Consider the following 15,873-nt stretch of genomic DNA (forward strand, 5'->3'; position numbering starts at 1 on the left):
GTTTTTGCCCTCTGGTGTCCACTATTGTCTCTAGGATATCTGGATTGCTGGGTGCATGCTTTGCCACAGATCTCTAAACTTTGATCCATCCCAGCTAGCTTATTTAAAGAGTTGTGTTGCTGATAGGCTTTTTTTTTCTTTTTTTTAAACAAATCAAATATGAGATTTACCCCCAAATCATAACAAGTGGGATTTCAAATTTAATTGGATGAAAATACTTTTTTAAGCGGTACCTGGGTTGGCTCAGTTGGTTAAGCATCTACCTTCGGCTCAGGTCGTGATCCCGGGGTCCCAGGATCGAGTCTCACATCAGGCTTCTTGCTGAGCAGGGAGTCTGCTTCTCCCTCACCCTGTTCGTGCTCTCTCTTGCATACGCATGCTCTCTCTCTCTCAAATAAATAAATAAAATCTTTTTAAAAAATATTCTTTTAAGTCCTGGAAATTGGCCATAGTAATATTCACAGTATTGTGATATGGAAACACACTAAAAGTTAATTTTTAAACTATGTCCAGTACAGCTCCAGGAACAAAATTATTTTCATCAATCTCTGCCTGGGCAGCAGTTCCTTTTTTCTGTACTCAATTCAGAAATCTCCATGCTAGCACATTACACTAGGCAAGTCCTTCTGTGTGTATTGTGGTGAGCATATATGTGAGAAATTACTGTCCTTGGAAATTTGAAATGGAAATACTGGAAGCCTTGGAAGCCATGAGACTTAATCCAGGAGGATTAAGGGAAAAGAGGTTCTCCAGTAAAGAGGCAGAGGGGCACTTGTGAGAACCTCTACCTTTGATTGAGACCTTAGCTTTTTTCCTACCTGCCTCTGTCTTCCATATCTCTGAACTTTTTCTTTACGTTTTCTATTTATTCCTTCCTGATGTTCTGTGGAAACACTCCTTAATCAATAATCACTAGTTCATTCTTCACCCTGAACCATTCTACTCTTTTATCAATATGTTGAGTTTATTATTTCTACAATTACATTTTGTGCACCTGATATCTCCAGTTGTGTTTTTTTTTGTTATATCTTCTTATGCCTGTTCAAATATTCAATTTTTTCTCTTATCCTTATTGTATGAATTTATTTTAAATATTTGTCCTGCCTGGATTCATTAATTCTACATTGTGTGGTACAGATAGTTCTATACAAGGTCTATTTTTTACAAAGGCTGTAGTATAGGTGGGTGAAACCTCCAGAGATGATCAGTAATGAAGCCCCAGCCTCAGCTTGTATCTCTCAGTCTTTGGGAGTTGTGTGTGTGGATGGGTGAGGGTGGTACCTCAGCATAGTGAGCGTTATAATGTAGAGAGGATTTTTAAAATATCCATGCCTGCTGAGTCTCTCCCTCTCCTCTAATTCTGATTTAGTTGGTCTGGTAGGGGACCCAAGCTTCAGTTTTTCAAAGCTGCCTTGATAAAGTCAATGTGCAGCCTCATTTGAGAGCCTCAGAGTCCTAAGCATTGTAAGAAATGGTAGTGGGAGAAAATGCTTGGGGACAGCAGGGCACACATAATCCATCATGTGCTTCTCTGCCATTATTACTGCAGCTGGGAATGGTAATGAAGTGATTAATGATCTGTCCAGAGCAATTTGGGGAGAAGGGACAACCAATATACCCAGAACCTATCCTCTATCCATGACTCAGGACTTGTCTCTTCTCTGGACTGCTGCATCTGAAGGGGCCCCAGGGTTTTCCCACCTTTGATTTCAGTCTCTCCTTTTATGCACCGTCTCCTGGATTGGAGGGAAGATGTTCTTGTTGGGAAGCACAATGTTGAGTTCTCTAGTCTGTTAGCCTTGCCCTGTGAACAGTGGCAGAGAATGTGCAGAAACAGCCAGTGCTACACAAAGGCAGACTCTTATGTATCATGTGTTTCCCTGATGACTGGCACTTCTTTATACCCTCAGGGTACTTAATCATCTGTTTCTGAAACCTAATATAATGGTAACAATTTGCATTATTTAAAGTGTTGTGAAAGTCTAAAAATGACAAGATTAAAAGTGCTTTATAGTAGGAAATATTTCTGTGTAATATTTATACTTGAAATATTCTAATATAATTTTTTAAAAGATTTTATTTATTTATTCGTGAGAGACACAGAAAGAGAAGCAGAGACAGGAAGCTGGTTCCCCACAGGGAACCCCATGCAAGACCTGATCCCAGGACCCCCGGACCATGCCCTGAGCTAAAGGCAGATGCTCAACCACTGAGCCACTTAGCTGTCCCTCCAATATAATCTATTTACAGATTTATTTATTTATTTATTTATTTATTTATTTATTTATTTATTTTAAAGAGAGCATGAGGGTGTGGGAGGAGGGGCAGAGAGAGAGCAGAAGAGAGAGAGAGAGAGAGAGAAGCAGACTGCCAGCCAGGTACCGGGCTATATCTCAGGACCCTAAGATCATGACCTGAGTTGAAATCAGGGGTCCAACACATAACTGATTGAGCCACCCAGGTGCCCCTCCAATTGAATTTTGTTGAGACTCTCTTTAAAAATTATTTAAAAATTTCCTATTGTATTAAACACTGCCTTCTGAGTATATTTTAAACACTTATGAAGACTTAAGATAATCATAGTATTACTTTGTTATGTCTTGTAGTTCTTGGAACTGCTTAATAGTTTTATTCTTTATTAATTGGTTGTTATTATTTCCTGTAGCATTCAGAAGAACTACTCTTCCTGGGGTGCATGGTGGCACAGTCGGTTGAGAGTCCCACTCTTGGTTTCAGCTGAGGTCATGATCTCAGGGTCATGAGATTGAGCCCTCATTGGGTTCCATGCTCAGCTCAGAGTCTGCTTAGGACTTTATCTCCCTCTCCCTTGACCCTCCACCAATCCCCATGCTTACTCTGTCTCTCCCTCTCTCAAATATATAAGTAGATAGATAAATCTTAAAAAAAGAATTGTTCTCCCTGATTCTCTGTTTTATTCTGTAACAGTTTAAATAAAAGGATACCCATTTTATCTAGAGTTATATAAAAAAAAGAGTAAATACATGCAGACTGAGGCTTAATTTGATGAATGAAACCCAGTGTCCAATTTTGTGAAATGTATTTTTTTACTTTTGGGAAACAATGTTTGGCATATTTCTTATTTTAGAACTATGTTCAAGTAGTTGAATTTGCTGGATTTAGGTAATCACTGGAAGAGATAGATCGCTTACTCTAATTAAAAAGTATGGTATGTGTCCTGATATATTATTTTCCTTAAACAACAATAAGATTAAATCCTCCCAGCCCCTTGCATATTCTTTTCTCCCCCTTTAATTCTGGAGCACATTACCAGCTCTTTAACGGATACTATTCTGGTTCCCTCAAGCATTTCCATAAGCATGCTACTATAAATTCAGGTGAAACAGGGATGAGTGGTATTTATCATTCAGTAGATATTAAAAGAACTGTTTTTATGTACAGATGATATGCCACTAAACTGAAATTTTCTTTTCAACCATTTTAATAGTTGATGTGAGATAGTTGCAGTCTTTAAGGTGACCAAATTGGCCACTGTGCTCATCATTTTACCTGTCACAACAGAGGCATTCATACACTCTATTCCTTAGGTTTGCTGTACAAGATGTGTATAGATGTATGTTACTGAATTGGATATGACCAAATTATTTGATGGATTCCATTTTCTAGATATAACAAGTGGTTTATAAAAACATTTGGCCTGCAACTCAATAAGTCACCCAAATGATAAATATTAAATTAGAATGTAAAGTATATCCCTATAAATATGACATTGAAATTAAAATCTAAATAACTTTATAATTTTCTCACTCTTCTTTTTTTAACCAATCTGCCATTACACTGAAATGAAGAAGGAACACTTCACATAGGTACTTGATTAAAATAGGTCATTGGAACACTGCGTAATGTTTTTTGTAATGCATGATTTGCACAGAAAAACTTATTTGTGTTATAGAATGTGATGTTTTGCAGTCATACCATCCAACTGGATAATTTAATGCCCATGAAGCAAATGAAATGTACCATTAAGTATAAATATATTCTTACTGAAAATGGCCACCTTACCCTCTGATTACTCAAAATTTTGGCAAAGCAAATATGGCACTATTTTAGTCAGAATGGGAATAGTTTGCTTTACATACAGTGCTTATTAAAAGATCTTTTAAAATGCCATCTGACTTTGAGATCCTTTATATTATATGTACTGCTAAAAGCAGAGAACTTGTAGAACAGAAAACAGAGCATAGAAGCATAAAGTAACCCATGCCATGAAATCTTTACAATTTTTCCCCCTGAGTTATATGCAGACACTGATTATCACACTGACTTGAAATAACGGATTAATGTTGTCAAGGAGGTTTACATACGCAAGATAGGCCATCTTTCAAATAAGATTTAATATATTTTTGATATTACTCAAAAAATATTTTTAAATCACCGATTTGCTCTTATGCTAGATAATTAACACCATATAAAATAGGTAATGTGGGGATCCCTGGGTGGCGCAGCGGTTTGGCGCCTGCCTTTGGCCTAGGGCGCGATCTTGGAGACCCAGGATGGAATCCCACGTCGGGCTCCCGGTGAATGGAGCCTGCTTCTCCCTCTGCCTGTGTCTCTGCCTCTCTCTCTCTCTCTCTCTCTCTCTGTGTGTGTGACTATCATAAATAAATAAAAATTAAAAAAAAAATTTAAAATAGGTAATTTGAGGTTAACTGTTTAGCCACTATGGACTATTTTCTACTTAGAAGAAGTGGATTGAATTTTGTCCTGTAAGCTCTGTGATGTTTCATTAACATTTCAATGCAGTCTATTTTTAACCAGAATTTAGTTTATCCCCTAGAAAGAGTCCCTCCCCCCCACATCACAGAAAACCTGTAAAGGATGCCATCGTCAGAGTACACTAAGCAAATCAGAACTCTACAGTTGCTTATCTAATAAAAAAAAAAAATGTTTTCCCCTAGTCTTGTTGAGTCCTTAAAACCTAATCATTTTGGTGGATGTGGCTGAGAATCCTTTAGCTTTCTCCATCTCATGCCAATGTGATCTTCTGTAATTCCTCTTGTAATCTGTCCAGGGAAATACAGTGTTCCAGCTGTGCTTTCTTTCTTTGAGGCAGTTCCAGTGGTAAAGTATTTCTCTTTGCCTTATACAGAGTCGGCCTGGGAGAGGCGAGCTCAGCTGTCAAAATACTGTGACTGTTGATTTCTATGCCTTGTCAGAGAGTGCTCCCATACTCCTGCCAAACTCGGGGTCTGATATATTAGGGACTCCTAAGGTCATCTATCTACACTATCCTTAGACTTTTCTTAGTGAGGCATAGCTTGTGTAGTTACCGCTTCCCAAGCAAGGAGGACCTTGTGTGGTCCAAACTGTGAGGTGAGAACACAGGTATATACATACACTGAACCAGAAGGATTTCTATTCTAATACTTGTACTATATTGAGAATCACACCTGTTAGGCATAATTAGCAAAACAGAAAACTGCAGGGTTGAAAGGGAAAAGGTCATGTAAAACATATGGCAGAGAAAGAATAAAGATTTTGTATTAAAAGCTCAGAGAAGAAAAACAAAGTGAAATTAAATCAGTCTGAGTCTTAAACTCCACATTCCAGGGTGTATTGGTGTGGAAGGAAGGAGCATAGAGATATTTCATTTGAGCCGAGGACATATGTTTGGCCTGAGGTTTATTGACAGCGTTAAGAGCATAAATCCCTGGGTATTGGAGAGACATCTGAGTAATATCTACCGAGACTAGAGGGATAATAATTGAGTAATAGCACAAATATGTTCAAAACCTTCCTGGCACATAATTTTGCTCATGTCTATGAAAGTCATGAAAGTGAAGAGAAATGTTAGAACAGTTAAGAGCCAAGACTCTGAGCAACACTGCTTGTGTTCAAACCCTGGGACTCACTTTTACCAGCTGGGTGACTCTTGACAGGTTATGTAACCTCTCTGTGTATTGGATTTCTCATATCAGAATGTGTAGCAGCATAAGGCTGTGGTTGGGATCAATTAATGAGTATAAAGTACTTTCAACAGTGCTTGGTACATTAAAAAGTGTTCAATACATGTTAGCTAAAAACAAACATTAGAATAACCAGGATATTTATGATAAAGGAAAGGAATGATATGCCACAAGGGAAATTGGACCTGTTTTTACCATTCAGCCTTAAAGTACTCTTCGGCAAGTAGTTTTCAAGAGCCTCGCCCCCAGGGTTTGATGTGGCTTTTGTATTCGGGTCCATAAACCTTTCTCAGTCACATTTAAGATCCTGTAAGACATATGACATACTTCTGTAAACTCACAAAATAATAGCAGTATCTTACACTTTTTCTTTGTTTTCCAATGTATGAGTTTTTTTGGAGAGAGTTAAGACATGCTCTACAGATCAGAATAGTGAGTCTGCTTACAAGTTTGCCTTTATGAACTTGTAATTTGATAGAAGACAGTGCTGACTTCAGGCCAAAGAATCATTTATGTTTAGAGTGGCAATCAGCTCTTGCCTTGAGCAAAGGAAACATCATCAACTTAATTCTAAAGGTTCTTTATTAGGATTTTTTTCCTAGGTAAATTAAAAAAAAAAAAAACTGCCATTACTTTTACCTTTAATAAAAAACAATTCTGGTGACTGATTTCCCATTGTAAAATACTAAATTGCAGCTGTCTATTGCTTTGTACTTCCCTCTTGGTTAATACTTTGGCTCAAATGAATGGCTGTAAGAGTAAACTCTAGCAACCTGAGCTTTACATTATCTTCAACAGGCAACCCGAGGACTATTACCTAGAAAGCAGTTCATTATTCATCCCTTTTGAGCAGTTGCCCAAATGAAACAGTGGTGTCATACATTATATTAACATGCAGCACAAAAGATCTCTGCTTACTAAACAGTTCTGAGCTCAGGAAAGGCTTGGGCCTTCTTCCAACTATTAACGTAAAAAACTTACTGACATCAGCAGAAAGCAAGTATTAAATGCAACGCCATGATAAATCTGAGGACTCTTGCCCTAAATACAGCTTTGGTAGCTTTTACTATGTGCCTCCAGATTCTGCTGCTGCATTTCCCTAGTGAAATCATGCTGACTAGAACTAAAATTAGGAAGACCTATGTGACAGGAATTAAGTATCTTTAGTCTCCAGAATGGCCAGCCAGGGCTGCCGTCATCCAAAATTACTAATGGAGCCTTGGATCCTGTGAAGAGAGAACCAGGTGTTGGGCTTTGCCTCGCACATCAACACTGATGAATCTTTGCATCTCGCTTTCCTGCGGCTGCAGCAGGTGGAAGTATGAGCAAAATACATCTTCTGATTTCCTACATCGGGCCAAACAGAATGATTTCTAATGGCATCTTATCCAAAAACATAGGACTTCAGTAATATACATTTTTTAATTCGTTTGTGTTCGTTACAACCTTTTAAAGCAGAATGGGACTTGAGCACTCACTACATTTCCACTCACAGAATTTGCTGAGTTACTTCTTCAGCAGCTTTACAACAATGCCTACGTAGGCTTAGAATTTTGCTACCCTAAACGATGCTTTTCTTTGGAAAACAAGCTCTATACATAGTTCCATCAGGTTGGTTCAGTTTAACATACTAGTTCTGACACATGCAGTTGGTAACTACGGGGGATGGGAGATTTTAAAAAGTAGATCCTAAAAGGTGAAAGTTGTTCTAACCAGTATTTTTCTTTTAAACATCAAGGCATAGCTCCGAACACTTCAGTGACAAAAATAATTTGGTCTTACTAAGGAATCTGCTTGTTGGCTAAACACTTTGGACCCCACAGGTTAGGTTACATACACCTCTTACAACACATGTTATCTTGTCCTGTTAAAAGAAGCCAGCATGAACTAGGAAAGATAAAACTACACGTCATGGTGTCACACTCAGAAATAGAAATCTTATCATCCCCATAAGTAGTTATTGTCATGCCATACAGATGTCTTAAATGTTAACAAAAATTAAAATATCCTTGAAAATAATCATCAGAGGGAATGAAGATAAAATATTGGGTACGCATACAAGTAATTCCTGGGGCAGCACGTAGACAACCTCTTCCATGCCTGATGTGTCACCATTGCCTTCAAGGGGTGGTGTCTCTTCGCTTGTGGCAGTACTGCAATCATCAGCGGTGGCGTCGTCTTTGTCAACGCCAGGACCAAGTTTGGTTGTCTTGTAGATCCTGTTAGCACGTGTCTGGGCATCTTCCAGACTGAAGCCAGAAGACAGGAGCCAAGTTTCATAGAGCAAGATGACCAGATGACTTTAGGAATATGTTTATCTTGTCGCTGTAAAACTTGACAGCTGTGACTCCCATTTGGGGGAACCATTCTTTACACCTGAAGTGGAGGCTGCAAGGAGGACAATAGCTTGTTGAAAGGACTGAGCACTCACATTCTTGAAAAAAATGCAAGATCCAGAAAAGTGTGTTTGCAAGTATAGTGAACTTTGGCTTCTGAGGGTATTTGCTTTCAGATATGTTAAAGATGTGTATAGGTTTACTGTCACTTTCCAACCAACTGATTTACCTAGTCAACTGAGGGCCATTGGGGCGGGGGGTGGGGGGGGCAAAAGAACAATTGGATAATATATGTTAACAAATAACACTCTAGCTCATTTTTTTCACTGATGTGAGGAATGTGACGATTAACTACTGCCTGCTTGCTAACCTGAAAAAGGCTAAAGATCAAAATATTTAGTCATAGTATTTATTTATTTATTTTTAATAAATTTATTTTTATTGGTGTTCAATTTGCCAACATATAGAATAACACCCAGTGCTCATCCCATTAAGTGCCCCCCTCAGTGCCCGTCACCCAGTCACTCCCACCTCCCCTTCCACCACCCCTAGTTCGTTTCCCAGAGTTAAGAGTCTCTCATGTTCTGTCTCCCTTTCTGATATTTCCCACTCATTTTTTTCTCCCTTCCCCTTTATTCAGAGTCATAGTATTTAAATTGACTTTCCAAGGCCTTTATTACTGTGACTGGTATTGCATATGATAGTGTTCTTCTATATTTACAGTTTCAGAGTACTGTTTTTACTTTAGAATGGACTCAACCCATCAGTTTTGGTATGCACGTGGCATTCGGATTGGGAGTTCACCCTGTCTGAGTGGAAGTTATGTGGATAACTTGGTAACAGTGCATTTCTGTGGTACCGTCCCCTCTACAATTTATGACAGCTTGGTTTTGAGCCTTCTGCTAGGGCACAGTTCTTTGTATTTCCATGTCCACACAGCTTTATTGCAAAGTATCATTTGGCTTAAAATATGCCCTCTTGCACTCTAATCTTTGTCTAGAAATATCCAGAAAGTATATTGTTGATAAGGCAGGGTAGGTGCCTAACCATTTGACAGTTGATTTCAAAATCTTTGTCTAGAATTTTTACTACTAATTTTAAGGTACCAGTGATAGGAAACAAAAGTAAAAAAGAAACAAAGTGATAAATCTAATTTTTTTCATCTTTAAATACGACTACCTACAATTGTGTGTTCTATTTCCATCACCATTAAGTGGGGAAAATATATGTTTTATTATCTTCATTTCAAGAGCATGAGATGAGTTGGTTCCATAGCCTCTTTTTTATTTTCTTTCCAAGTCTAAAATATTACATATTTTACCCTGTGGCTTAAAAAGATACTGTGTTTTTCCTAATATTTCATTTATCTTTTCAGCTTTATTGAGATGTAACTGACAAATTATATTTAAAATGTACAATGTGATGATTTGATACACATGTACATTGCAAAAATATTCCCACAACTGAAATAATAACGTAACCATCACATCACATATTTACTTTATTATATGTGAGAATACTTATAATTCTAATCTCCTAATATATTTCAATTATACAGTAGAGTATTATGAACTACAGTCACCATGTTATACATTAGAATCAAAGCCCTTCCCTGCTTCTCCCTCTGCCTGTGTCTCTCCCTCTCTCTTTCTATGTCTATCATGAATAAATAATTAAAAATAAAAATAAATAAATCTTATAAAAAAAAAGAACCAAAGCCCTTATTCATTTTATAACTGAAAGTTTGTACCCTTTTACCAACATCTCCCAATTTCCCCTACCTGCAACCCCTGGCAACCACTGTTCTACACTTTTTCTATGAATGTGAATTTTTTTAAGATTCTACATACAAATGATTACCATGCATATTTATCTTTGTTTAGGTTATTTCACTTAGCATAATGCCCTCCAGTTGTATTCATGTTGTCCCAAATATTAATATTTCCTTTTTTTTTAAAGAAGCACCCTACAATAGTTAATTTTATTTGTTCAAGGCTCATATTGCAAGCATTAAACCAAGCATGGGCTTTGATTCTGTGAGCCCAGATTCACATATTCAGGAAGATGAAAGCAACGGTGATCCATGTATATTGGATGAAAAAGGCTCACAGTTAAGCACATCATGGTTTAAATTTCTACAGCCTAGAAGCCAGAAGTCACAGATCTTTTTAGGTCTTTCTGGATGTCCCACAAGGTATCTAGACTTTTCTTGAGCTGGGCAACCTCATCATCCTTCAGCTTCTAGTTGATCACACTGGTTAAGTCCCCAACGTTCAGGATACACAGAAGACTCCGGAAGACTTCGTTCTCAAGACCATAAATGCCCTTCACCATTGTTGACACTGGATGAATCCTGGAGAGATTTTTCAACATGGATTCAGTGAGATCAGCCACACTTAATCCAATAGTCCGGTTGGTATATCCTTTTAGCTTGATGACTTCATAGGCACTTTCAACCACCATCTTATTGCGCTTCCTTCCAATTTTCACTGTCATTGTTTGTTCCCATTTCTGGATTCAGTTCCTGAAGAGAAACACCTGCCACATTCACTCCACTCCACACAGCCACACTTGAGTTGCCATGTTCTCCCAAAATCCATCCATGGCAGCTGCTGGGATGAATGCCAAGGTTTTCAACCATAAGATAGCGAAATCTAGCAGAATCCAGATTACACCCACTTCCAATCACACGGTGCTTGGGTAGTCCACTTAGTTTCCAGGTAGCATATGTAAGAATATCCACTGGGTTGGAAACCACAATTATGATACAATCAGGACTGTACTTGACTATCTGAGGAATAATGAATTTGAAGACATTAACATTCCTTTGCACCAGTTTGAGGCGGCTCTCTCCCTCCTGCTGGCGGACTCCTACAGTCACCACCACAGTCTTAGAATTGGCAGTCACAGAGTAATCTTTATCTGCCACAATTTTGGGTATCTGAAGAAATAAGCTCCGATGCTGTAGATCCATCATTTCTCCTTTGAGTTTATCTTCTAAAACATCCACAAGGGAAAGTTCATCAGCCAGAGACTTTCCCAGAATGCTGATGGCACATGCCATACCAACTTGTCCAACACCCACTACAGGGATCTTACTGTTTGGGATTGCTGCCTCTTCTTCTGCAACTGGTGCAATCAGTTTTTCCTTAAGAGTTGCCATTGTATTCATTTGGGGAGTATAGAAAATAGTGAAAGGGAATAAAGGGGAAAGGAAAAAAATGAGTGGGAAATATCAGAAAGGGAGACAGAACATGAGAGACTCCTAACTCTGAGAAACAAACAAGGGGTGGTAGAAAGGGAGGTGGGTGGGGCGTGGGGGTGACTGGGTGATGGGCACTGAGGCGGGCACTTGATGGGATGAGCACTGGGTGTTATTCTATATGTTGGCAAATTGAACACCAATAAAAAATAAATTGGTAAAAAAAAGGGACCCTTCTTAATGCCCATCAGCCATTCATTTCAGTGTAATGGCAGATTGGTTAAAAAAAGAAGAGTGAGAAAATTATAAAGTTATCTAAATTTTTTTTTTAAATTTTAATTTCAATGTCGTATTTATAGGGATATACTTTACATTCTAATTTAATATTTATCATTTGGTAACTTATTGAGTTGCAAGCCAAATGTTTTTATAAACCACTTGTTATATCTAGAAATGAGTTGCCATTGTGCCCCAAGACAACTGGCTATGAGTCGCGCGAAGAAGACAGTGTTAGCTGCGTGCGTCTCCTCCAGCACGGGATCTGCCTATTTCCTTCTTTTTTAAGGCGAAATAATACTCTTGTGTGTGTGTGTATGTGTGTGTGTGTGTGTGTGTGTTTCTGTCTGTATACTACATTTTCTTTATTCATTCATCAATGGATACTCAGGTTGTTTCCATACCTTGGCTATTGTGAATAAGGCTACAATAAACATAGCAGTACAGATACCTTTTTTGAGATAAAAATTTTATTTCCTTTGGATATATACCCAGAATTGGGATTGCTGGATCATATGATAATTTTATTTTTAATTTCATGAGGAACCTCCATACTGTTTTTCATAGTAGCTATGCATAAGTTTACATTCTCACCAACAGTGTTGTACAAGAGTTCTCTTTTGTGTACAGTCTCAGTAGTATTTGTTATCTCTCGCCTTACTGATAAATAGATATCTAAACAGAGGTTAGGTGATTATCTCATGATGGCTTTTATTTCCATTTCCCTAATTATTAGTGATGTTAAACACCTTTTCATGTACTTTTGGCCATTTCTATGTTTTCTGTGAAAAAAAAAAGTCTATTCACGTCCTTTACCCATTTTTAATTAGAGTGTTTGTTTTTATGCTATTGAGGTATATGAATTCCATGTATATTTTGAGTATTAAACTCTTACCTTATATGTGTTTTGTGAATATTTTTCCCATCCCATAGGTTGTCTTTTCATTTAACTTCCGGTTTCCTTTAATGTGCATAATTTTTTTAGTTTGATATAATTCCACTCATTTGTTTTCTCTTTTGTTGCCTTTGCTTTGGATATCTAATCCAAAAAAAAATCATTACCAAGAATGATACCAAGGAGCTTACCTCCTTTGTTTTCTTCTGCAGATTTTATGGTGTCAGTTCTTATACTTAAGTCTTCAATCTTTTGTGTTGATTTTTGTGTGTGGTGTAGGATAGTGGTCCAATTTCATTCTTTTGCATGTGAATATCCAGTTTTCCCAGCACCATTTATTGAAAGGACTGTACTTTTCCCATTATATATTCTTGGCTCTCTTGTTGAAAATGAAGTTAACCATGTATATGTGGGGGTTTATTTTTAGGCTTTATTTCACTCCACTGTTCTGTGTACCTGTTTTTATGTCGATATCTTATTGCTTTGATTACTATAGCTTTGTAGTATAGTTTGAAAACAGGAAGCTTGATGCCTCCAGCTTTGTTCTTCGTTTTCAACCTTGCTTTGGACTATTCAAGGTCTTTTGTGGTTCCATATGAATTTTAGGATTTTTTTGAAAGATTTTATTTATTTATTCATGAGAGATACAGGGAGAAGCAGAGGCATAGGCAGAGGGAGAAGTCAGTTCCCCATGAGGAGCCTGATGTGGGACTTGACCCCAGGACCCCGGGATTATGCCCTGAGCGGAAGGCAGACACTCAACCCCTGAGCCACCCAGGCATACCAAATTTTAGGATTTAAAAAGAAATTTGATGAACAGTGAAATTTTAATAGGTATTGCACTGTATCTCTAGACGGCTTTGGGTAGTACGGACATTTTAACAGTATTAATTCTTCCAATTCATGAACACAGATTATCTTTCCATTTATTTGTCTTCAATTTCATTCATAAGAGTTTTTTAGTGTTCGGTGTACAAATCTTTTACCTCTCGGGTTAAATTTATTGTTAAGTGCTTTAATTTTTTTGCTGAGATTGTTTTCTTAATTTTTCTTTTGGATAGTTTGTTGTTAACATGTATAAATATAACAGTTTTCTGTATTAATTCTGTATTGTGAAAACTTGCTGAATTTGTTTATTAGTTATAAGAGTATTTTGGTGGAGTCTTTGGCATAGACAATTTTACTTCTTCCTTTCTAGTTTGAATGTCTTTTATTTCTTTTTCTTGCCTAATTGTTCTGGCTAGAACTTCCAGTACTGTGTTGCATAAAAGCTGTGAAAGCAGGAATCGTCTTGTTCTTGATCTTAGAAGGAAAGATTTTGGCTTTTCTCTGATGACTGTTAGCAGTGGGCTTGTCATATATGGCCTTTATTATTTGGGGTCCATTTTTTCAATACTCAATTTGTTTAGTTTTTAATCATGAAAGAATGTTTAATTTTGCCAAATGATTTTTCTACATCTATTAAGATGATCATATATTTTTTTACTTCATTTTGTTAATGTGTTATATAACATTTATTGATTTGTATATATCGAACCATATGCAGTCTTGATTACTGATTTCATCTCCTGACCAGTAATTGGTCTGGTGAAATTCAATCTTGATAGGTGGTATGTTTCTAGAAGTTTATCCATTTCTTCTAAGCTATCTAAATCACTGGCCTATACTTGTTTAGAGTAGTTTCTAATAATACTTAATATTTTATATTACCACTTGTAATGTTCTTTCTTTCCCATCTGACTTCAGTCATTTAAGTCTTCTATCTTTTTACTTGGTCTAGTAAAAGGTTTGTCAATTTTATCTTTCAGAAAACAGCTTTTAGTTTGATCTTTTTTTCTATATGTATTTTTAGTCTCTATTTATTTCTACTCTGATCTTTGTCATTTCCTTTCTTTTACTAACTTTGGGCTTATCTTGTTCTTCTTTTTCTAGCTCCCTGAGGTACAAATTTCAGTTGTTTATTTGAAGGTTTTTTTTTTAATATTTTTTTTAAAGTTTTTTATTTATTTATGATAGTCACAGAGAGAGAGAGAGAGAGGCAGAGTCACAGGCAGAGGGAGAAGCAGGCTCCATGCACCGGGAGCCCGACATGGGATTCGATCCCGGGTCTCCAGGATCGCACCCTGGGCCAAAGGCAGGCGCCAAACCGCTGCGCCACCCTGAAGGTTTTTTTAATGTACATATTTCTTCCTCTGAACTTTCCTCTTAGAGCTACTTTTGCTTCATGCCTTAAGTTTTGGTATGTTATATTTCCTTTTTCATTTGTCTCAAGACTTTTTTTCCTTCCCTTTTGATTTTTTTCTATTACCCATTGATTATTCAATAGCATGTTGTTTAATCTCCACATATTTGTGAATCTCGCAGTTTTCTTCTTGTAATTGATTTCCAGTTTCATACTGTTGTGGTTGGAAAAGATGCTTGATATGATTTCAGTCTTCTTAAATTTATGAACATATGGTCTAACATATGGTCTATCTTGAGAATGTTCCACGTATACTTGAGAAGAATGTAAATTCTGCTGCTATTGGATGAAATGTTCTGTATCTGTCTGTTAGGTCTGTCTGGTCTAATATGTATTTTAAGACCAATGTTTCCTGGTGGCTCTTGGAGTCTCCTACTGTTATGATATTGCTGCCTATCTCTTCCTTCAGGTCTGTTCATATTTACTTTGTGTATTTAGGTACTCCAATAATGGGTACATACATGTTTATAACTGATATTCGCTCTTGATAAATTAACCTCTTATTATTATAATGTTTTTCTTTGTCTTTTATCACAGTTTTTGCCTTAAAGTGTATTTAGTCTGATACAAATATAGCTACCCCTGCCTTCTTTGGTTTCCATTTGCATGGAATATCTTTTTCTATCCTTTCACTTTGGTCTGTGTGTGTCCTTAAAGCCAAAGTGAGTCTGTTTTATGCAGCGTATATTTGAGTACCGTTCTTTAATCAATTCAACTACTCTGTGTCTTTTTATTGGAGAATTTAGGCCACTTACATTTAAAGTAATTATTGTTGGACATGGACTTACTATTGCTATCTTATTAATGGTTTTCTGGCTGTTTTATATTTCTTTAGTTTCTTTCTTTTCTTGCTCTCTTCTTTTGTGATTTGATGAAGATTTTTCTTGGGGTTACTGGTATCCTTTGATTCCTTTCTCTATATTTTTTGTGTATTTATAGTACATTTTCACTCTATGATTTTCATGAAGCTTATGTCT

The 15,873-nt window shown here is 37.0% G+C and overlaps 1 protein-coding gene and 1 pseudogene across 1 annotated transcript in view; one reads left to right on the plus strand and one right to left on the minus strand.

The window, feature by feature from the left end:
* MMP16 (matrix metallopeptidase 16) overlaps window positions 1-15,873 on the plus strand; it is a 289,423-nt gene that overhangs the window by 72,176 nt on the left and 201,374 nt on the right. The window lies entirely within an intron of this gene.
* On the minus strand, window positions 10,414-11,459 carry LOC112930860 (L-lactate dehydrogenase B chain-like; annotated as a pseudogene).

The sequence above is a fragment of the Vulpes vulpes genome, chromosome 13 (assembly GCF_048418805.1).
Source record: "Vulpes vulpes isolate BD-2025 chromosome 13, VulVul3, whole genome shotgun sequence".
Classification (NCBI taxonomy): Eukaryota; Metazoa; Chordata; class Mammalia; order Carnivora; family Canidae; genus Vulpes; species Vulpes vulpes.